The following is an 8840-nucleotide window of genomic DNA, read 5'->3' on the forward strand; positions in this document are numbered from 1 at the left end:
GGACACGTGAAAAGTGGAATGAATATTGCTAAGCTCTTGAGGTAGCTCGAGTCTTTATGCCACATTCCATCCTTTTCAAGAAATTTGAATGGACCAACGTATCAGGATGCTAGTTTCTCTTTCTTCCCGAATCGGACATGAGCACGGTTGATAATAACAAATGATAGCCTAGATTTGGATCAACTCGATCTCTTTGTCGTTTTCTTTCTAAACCTGAGTAACACGCTAACACTCATGACAATGTGTACATCTTTGAACAATGTTGTTGGAACATCATTAGCTTTGGGGAAACCATAACTGACTTAAGAAGGATCAATGGGAGCAACAATCGATTTTAACATAGAACTTTCAAAATTCTCAAACAAAGATGTTTCGAGTGGCTTTACAAATTCAACCATATTTTAATGAGTTTTGACATAGTGATATGCGGCTTTATGATCGATCTATTGCTATAAGATCCATCACTACAATGATAGAAGAGGTCTTGGGAGGTCCTAAAGCTTTGTTATAAGAATGATATGCTTATTCAATAGTGTGACACCTTTGATTACTTAACAAAGTAACAGTTGGTGAAGAATAAACAAGCATCATTTCAATGACTTGAGTTAAAATTAGTTGTCATCGTTTTGTTAGATTTGTGAAGAGGAATTGGGCTCTAAATTGAGGGCTGTTTTAGGCCCATATTTTGTTATTTTGCTAATTAAGTTATTAAAGCTAATTAGTCTCCATTTTAGATACTCGCTAGGGGTGAGCAATTTAACCATCATAACCGTTAATCGAATCACAAACGTCATAACCGAACCGATTTTAACCGATAACCGTCATAACCGGTGGGTCGATTTTAATGAATTTTTGAAAACCGTCAAATACGGGTCGGTTTTGGTTAAAGATACTTCCAAACCCGCCATAACCGAACCGACCCATTTATTTAACCAACAATATGTTTGGGATTTATTTTTAACAAACATATTGTCAGATTATACCATTTTGATGTGTTCGGTTCAACTTTTGTTGTCAAATTAACTTAAATTTCATTGTTAGATTATATAATGTGTTTTTTTCAATATTTGATATTAATATTATGGATTATGTATTTTGTTGCTTAATGTCAAGTCATTTTATTCTAATATTTGGCATCAAACTTTTAGGCCCAATTATACTGTTTTGGTTACGGTTAACCGACCCTAACCGACTCTCTTTAACCTTTAAAACCGATTAACCGAACCGCCATAACGGATCGGTTATGGTTATGATTATCCATTAACCGACATATCGGTTATGGTTATGGGTTTGGCTCAAAACAACTCTAAACCGACTCATGCAAACCCCTAATACTCGCTATTGTAATTGTAATATTGTCTAAGCTAATAAAGAAGAAACCGTATTTGCGTCGTGGATGCATGTTACAATGATCGCACCACGTCATTTCTTGTGTCTTTTATTTTTGCTTTCGTTTGCTTGTGTGATAGTGTTTCCGCTAAATTGTCGCTCTAATAAGTGCCTACCATGTTTAAACTTAAAACATTCCCTAACGCCCTTTCAATAGCAACGTCCAAGATTAGGCTAATACTACCATATGAGCTAATACATTGAATGTGAGATCAAGAAGATTAGCATATAAGTTTTAATTTTATTTTTATTTATAATCTAGTATGATATTTTTTTATTAAAAAATAGTATTTACATAAATACAAAAGACATAAGACCAGGTAAGAAGTTGTTTAAAATAACATTCATAGGATGAGAGTAACTTTAAAGGATCTAATCGGTGTAGACCTGTTAATAACGTTATGCTCATTCAGTAATGAAACCTGACCCATTGTCATCCCTACTTAATGCCCACTCCCATAAACACAATACACATCCGTCAAAAAAGGCATGTAGCAAAACCAAGACAGCCACAAAATCATATTTATGCAAAACCATCATTAAAAATATAATTGAAGTCACACCCATCCAATAATATTATCATCCCATGTATTACACACAACATATATATAATATATGTTCCATCAGTATTCTCATCTCTCCAGTTCTTAACAATCATATAAGATAAACCGTCGGTGGCTAATTTCGTAGCAAACTCAGAAACTAAAAACACGTTTCAGGTTCACCAACGAAATTTCAAAGCACAACCAGACATGTTTAAAAATCGCAATCGCGTCATCATTTACTAACGTTAGCATAACAGCAATTTCAGCTTCAAAATGACGCCGAAATCACATTAATAATTAGCTTTAAAAAACTAAGGTAAGCAAACAGGGTACTTATTACGGTGTCTTTAGGTTATTTCTGATTTCATCAATAATTAGCTTGCAACAACAGCATCAGCCCGTGGGCTAGCGTCCAGAAGTTGACGCAGCTTTGCACCAGATTTTTGGTTATTATTGTTACTTTCGTAAACTTCACCTTCTCCACCAGAATTTGAACTTGACCCGTTGTCGACCCGTGAAAGTAGGTTAGCTGTCGGGTTGGGTCTAGGGTCTTCGGGCTCTTGTTCTAGCTGAGCAGTTTTAAGTTTCTCCTGTGGTTGAAAAGGAAATGTTATATTAAGAAAAGAACTAATCGAGCCCGCTTAATATATGATTATGTTTTAGGGTAAAGTTAAAATACAAAAGGGAACAAAAATGAGAAGGATGAGAAGGATTTGTGACCACACAAAAAACCCCTTAAAAATAAATTCAGAAAAAAAAATCATAACTCAAAATATAAATAAAAAACGAAAAAAATTAAAAAAACTAAAATGTTTCCGCCATCATTCCCGTTCAAAACAAAAAACAAAAAAATAAAAAAAAATCGACGAAAAGACACAATGACAGAAATGAACAAAAGACACAATTATAACTAAAAAAAGACACAATAGATTGCAAAATATAACACAATGCCGAACAAAATATAGCACAATGTTGAGTAATATAACACAATATATAGAAAAAAAGACATAATGTTAAGAAAAAAAGACAAAATCAATGACGAAAATAAACACAAAACACAATGATAAACAAAAAGACACGACTTTTTTCACTTACCATTGTGTGTTTTTTTTATGAGAACGAGAAAAACGGTGGAAACATTTTTATGTTTTTACTTTTTTCATTTTTTTATTAAATTTTGAGTTATGAATTTTTTATTTAATTTTTTTAAATTTTTTTTGAGAGATTTTTTTGTTTGGCTAGAAATCCTTTCATCCTTCTCATATTCCCCTTTGTAGAATAACTTGACCCTATGTTTTATGTCTTACCATTAGTATAGTATTTTGAAGCTTCAGTTTCTCTGATGTGTCGGTCAACCGATTAATCTCGGATTTAAGGTTCAAATTTTCAGAAGTCAAGGCTTCAACTTTTATTGCAAGTTCTTCAGCTTCAGCCTAAATATTTGAAATTTTAGACATTTAAATAAATAATTTCATTTTGATATAAATTTTAATATTATAAAACAAGAAACCGGTACCTGTTTCCTTAATCTAGACCGCCTGGCAGATTCTCGGTTAAGACTGTTTTCTCCTCTCGCGTTTAAGTTCTCGCTCGCTCTATCACAATTTACAAAAATGATATAAATTCAGAAAACAATGTTCTCGAGGCAACGAGCTAGTATTACCAAATAAAAATTAATAAAACGGACCAGTAACAGGGCTTCACTTGGCACTACTGCAAGAGTAGCTGATGCCATCTCGGTGGGAGATTTCTTCATTTCAGAATCAGAGGCCTTGTAAGCGGTTACAGTGAGTGGAGTCAACTTCTTGGAAGCTTCATTTTGGTCAACAGGAAAGAGTTGATCGGTGAATGGCTCGGTCCTGCCAACTTCAGCAGCTGGTGTAATCATGTAATAAGCAGAAGAGTTGTAAACAACAAGTATGTACAGATCAATTCCAAATAAAAATATTAGTGAAAAACTTGATAGATTGTTGAACTTACGCGCATTTGGTGATTCTTCACGGCTCCTTTTTCCATTATTTTGACCACCCTGAAAAACAAGTGAAAAGATTTAGGATTGATTTCATAAATACCCTTACAAACTTGAAAATTTTCATATATACCCAATTAAAACTAAAAATATTATATATACCCAACTTCAATGAATTTTTACTTACTGACCATACTACCCCTTTCCATTTTATATGTTTAAACCTATTTTTGTTTAATTTTTTTATCGACTTTGATGATAAGCAAGATGAGCATATATGAGATTTTAAAGTTTCAAAAAAGTAAGGGTAAAATGGTCATTATTAAATTGTTTTTAATGATATGCTCATCTTAATGACCATTTTACCCTTACTTTTTTGAAACTTTAAAATCTCATATTTGGGTACATTTAGTACTTTAACTACTTTGTATGGGCATACATGATATTTTAGATTTGCATGGGTATATATGATATTTTCCAAGTTTATAGCGGTATATGAAATTGCCTTGTGTTACTTATTTAGCTAAAACATTGACCCTAACATAACCGTTTCTTGTTAGCTAAACTGTGATTCAACCCGAAAGAAGGTAAATGATTTATATCTAAGAACTTCAACTCTTTGTATTGTCATTACCTCAGTTGTATTGCCATCACTTCCTTCGCTAGAACCTTCCGTCTCTCCACTGTCATTAAAAAATGTTATATATCTATTAGATAAGCTCAACTTTATGTAGCTGGAAATAGTTATATAGTTGAATATATGGTCAACGTTTTGAATATATTAATACTGAGAAAAAGGTTAGTACCTGTGAGAATTCCCATCTTCATTAGCATTACCATTTCCATTGCCTATTGACATTGCCAATCCGTCAAATCCTTTCAGTTTCTTCATCAATCCATGGTCAGAATTCCCTGATGACTTAGCAGGAGAATCAATGCTCATAGGACTCGCCTGCATCATAATTCCAAAAATGATTTAACAACTAAATTTACAAGTTCTAATATAATACTTTAAATTATTTTTGATAAAAGACTTACAATAGGAACTCCAGGATGTGGATAAACACCTCCATGTGGATACATCGCAGCATACGGTGGCATCATATGCTGAAATTACAATCACAGACAAAAGTCAACAACATATATACTTTCAACATACATAACCGAACCGTATCGTACTGTACCTGTGGTGGTCCCCACATGTACGGTGGAGGGGCATGACCAGATGCAACTGCCGAGTTGAAGTATGGTGGCACCGCCATTCTAGGCCCATAATAAGCCTGCAAAAAGAAAAGATCAAATTAGATTCGGTTTCAAGTTTCATGAAACAAAAACAATACTTTAGAATTTAGATGACAATAACATGTGTAATTAAGCAAACCTGCATGGCTGCCCAGTCGGGATACGCATGAACACCAACCTGCTGATGCTCCTGCAACAATTAGTAATAGATTTTCATAAACAAAATACTTACTGAAACAAATCTAAATTAATTGTGATATATGAATGATATTCAAGCTTACAGGTGGAGGAGGAGGTGAAGATGATTTTTCAGGTTTACAAGCCTTAGTTTCTTCACAACTGCCCATGGGCAAAAACGTCAACAGATTCAAAGAATAACCGGTCAACGCTGGTCAAAGTCCTGCAATGCAAGTCAGAAATGTCAAGGCATCAATAATCTTCAGCTACAAACTTAAACCACTACTAATCAACAAAAAACCATAAACAAAATATAATGTGTCGGTACTCGGTTTCTTCTTCAAGACCATCTTTTACCATATTTTTTGCTTCTAAAGTGTAATACTCTGTATTTGTTACAAAGCATATATGGTCTTATGGATAATATTATCATATAGTAACATTCAAAAACTATATTTACTAAACTGGAAACTGTAACTACCAGTAACAACAAGAGCGGTTTCACAACGTAAACTAGCTTCAATTTTAATCTTACGCTTCTAATCAGTAGGGGTGTACACGAGCCGACCCAACCCGACCTCGAGCTTGGCACGTTTTGACTTACGAGAGCTCGAGTTCGAGCTTATGAGAAGTTTTTTCAAGCTCAAACTCGGCTCGATCATTATTTATTAATAAATTTATAATTTTATATACATGTTTAATTATTTTATATATATTGACAATAACCTTAAAACGCGCCTAATCTCGGCTCGAGCTCGTGTACAGTCCTTAAACGAGACAAAGCTCGGCTGTGCAGAGTGTAAAACTATTGGTTAGAATTTCAAAAGAGTTAAAACTTAAAAATACACAAGGCTCGAGCAGTCAAGCTCGGTTGCTAAAAAAAGCTTCGTTTGAGGCTCGAGCTCGGGCTTGAAAAGACTCAGTTCATTTCAAGGTTTTTATCTCGAGTAGCTCAGCTCGTTTGCACCCCTACTGGTTAGAAGCATAAACTTAAATCCAGTAATCACTAATTAATCGGTTTCGACGTATCCGTAACAGTTAATTAACCGGATCTGGTAAATCTCAATTCAAATCAAACATGTGGAAAGTAACAGACAGCATCCAACAAACTCCAACAGAATTACAGTTACCGATCCAATGAATCAATTTACAAAATTGCCCTCGAATTCATCCCAATTATTACATAACCAAAATTTAATAATAATAATAATTACTTGTCCAATTTCATAAAACAAAATAAAATAAAATAAAACAAATTCAGTTAGTTTTGAATTTTGATAGTTGGTGCTTATTTTGCCCAATTATTATGAGTCTTCTGAATTCTGATCTTCTTTCTCTCTCTCCCACACACACACACACACAGTCACATGTATGTGAATTTATATATCAATATATTTTTCTAAATAATAATAATAATAATAAACATGAATCAGTTATAGATAAATCAACAGAAAGAAACAATAAGGGCAGGAATTTATTTCTACACCGATTTTTAAAACAAAAATAATAATTACATAAATTTGTGAGGACTTATGAGTAGGTAATTAATTGTGTAGTATAGAGCATATAACTGTAGAGAAGAAATTTGAACGGAGTATAAGGCGTACCTGAGTTGGAATAATAATGATAATAATAATAATAATAATAATAATAATAATAATAATAATAATAATAATAATTTGATAGTTTTTTAGAAGCATATTTTTTCTCTCTCTAGAGTTTGAGTTTCTCTCTCTAAAAGGAGACGGAGGAAGAGCGGATGGAGGAAAGAGGGTGTGGCCATTTTGCAGCTGAAGCTAGTGAGAGAAAACAACGTTCCACGTCACCAGACACGTCTTCCTGGGTAATTAACATAAAATACTTTATATATGGGTATTGAAAATAATTTATCTTTACGGTCTGTAGAGGACTATACATCTGTATAGGATTTGAGTTATGTCAGTTTGTGTTGGACTCTATTTGAGTTGTTGAATTTTTATACGGTTTGTGTAGGGGCTATACAGAGCGGATATGTGGAATAAACTGTTTTATTTCCCCCTACATACACTTGTTAGTTATGTGTAGCCGTTAGGGTGAGCAACATAACAGTATTAACCTTTAATTAAACCGATTTGAACCGATAACCAACATAACTGGTGGGTCAATTTAGTGAACTTTTGAAAACCGTAAAATTTCGGTTTGTTTTGGTTAAAGATATTCTAAACCCGTTGTAACTGAACGATCCATCTATGTAACCACCAATATGGTTGCTGGTTGGGATTAACTTTCACTAATCATATTGTCAGGTTATACTATTTTGGCGTTTTAGGTTCATCGTTTGTTATCGAAATAACTTGATTTTCGTTGTCAGATTATATAATGTCGTTTTTTTGAATATTGGTATTGATATTACGGATTATATATTTTGCTAGATTATGTCATTTAGTTTTTTTTAATTATTATTATTATTTGGTACCAAACTTTTAGTCCCTATTACATTGTTTTGGTTATGGTTAACCGACTCGCTCTAACCTTCAAAACCAATTAACAGAAACCATCACAGCGGATCGATTATAGTTATGGCTATGTATTATCTGACACGTCAGTTATGGGTTTGGCCAAAAACCTCCCAAATCGACCAACTCACACCCCTTGGCTCTGTATATACCTGTACAGTCACAATGCGTAAAAAAGACAAACCGTATGTTGTTCTAATTATGGCGGTACACTACCGGTTCGAAATCGATATTGAAAGACGCTTGACAATATTGAACCAACTAATTTGAAAACCACTAAAATGATGAATATTGGTACCAATGTTGTTCTCTTTAGTACCGGTACGTTATGAGCACTTGATAAAGAAATGTTTGTCTCTATTTGGAAATACTTAGCACTCGTCTCAACAATTTTTTCAGTGTTACAATACAAATAACATTAATACTGTATTCTTGAATTTTTTATTTAAGGGTTTAAAAAAAAACTTCTTTTTTTTATTCTTGAGTTTTTTTATTAAAAGAAAATAAAGGGAATGCAAAGAAAACTTAGGCCTTTTTTTCTTCAAAACTTTCCTGTCAAATATGGCATGATTGTGAAGGAAAGTTTATAGACCATTACAATATTACTAATTTGCCCTATTTTAATTATATTTTTCATGTTACTATGAGGACATAATTGTAAAGTTACAATTTCTTTCCCTATCGTTTACTTCCGATCTAACTCAAGAATGTAATCAACATTTTCTTTTCTTTTCTTTTCTTTTAATTCATGAATTCCTTTTAACTAAATGAAATCTTTTCATTTCTTCTCCTATCTAATCTTATCATTTTTTTCTTGTATTTTAAACCCGATAATACAGTGTAAGTAGTTACATACCTTCATTGGGTAATCGAAGTACGTGATTACATCTAGTCGAAATATCAGACAAAACACGTGGTGAAAGGCATTTACTATACAAAAAGTTATTTAACTTTGACTACTGTTCCCTTTTTAATCATTTGTATCGGAACGTCGATAACATTTTTTTAACGTAATTGTATATT

The 8840-nt window shown here is 33.0% G+C and overlaps 1 pseudogene across 1 annotated transcript; it reads right to left on the reverse strand.

Moving 5' to 3' along the window:
- Positions 1 to 1911: 1911 nt before the first annotated feature.
- Positions 1912 to 6946, reverse strand: LOC143587600 (common plant regulatory factor 1-like; annotated as a pseudogene). Its single transcript, XR_013144920.1, has 12 exons — positions 6930 to 6946; positions 5427 to 5545; positions 5285 to 5335; positions 5088 to 5183; positions 4942 to 5010; positions 4710 to 4855; positions 4538 to 4586; positions 3915 to 3963; positions 3622 to 3809; positions 3451 to 3529; positions 3242 to 3367; positions 1912 to 2524 (listed from the first exon to the last, which is right to left on the reverse strand). The product of XR_013144920.1 is annotated as a common plant regulatory factor 1-like (transcript).
- Between the last annotated feature and the right edge of the window lie 1894 nt (positions 6947 to 8840).

Source organism: Bidens hawaiensis, unplaced genomic scaffold, assembly GCF_021521415.1.
Source record: "Bidens hawaiensis isolate Kalapana, Puna unplaced genomic scaffold, B.hawaiensis_p1.1 tig00035603_1, whole genome shotgun sequence".
NCBI classification, from domain to species: Eukaryota; Viridiplantae; Streptophyta; class Magnoliopsida; order Asterales; family Asteraceae; genus Bidens; species Bidens hawaiensis.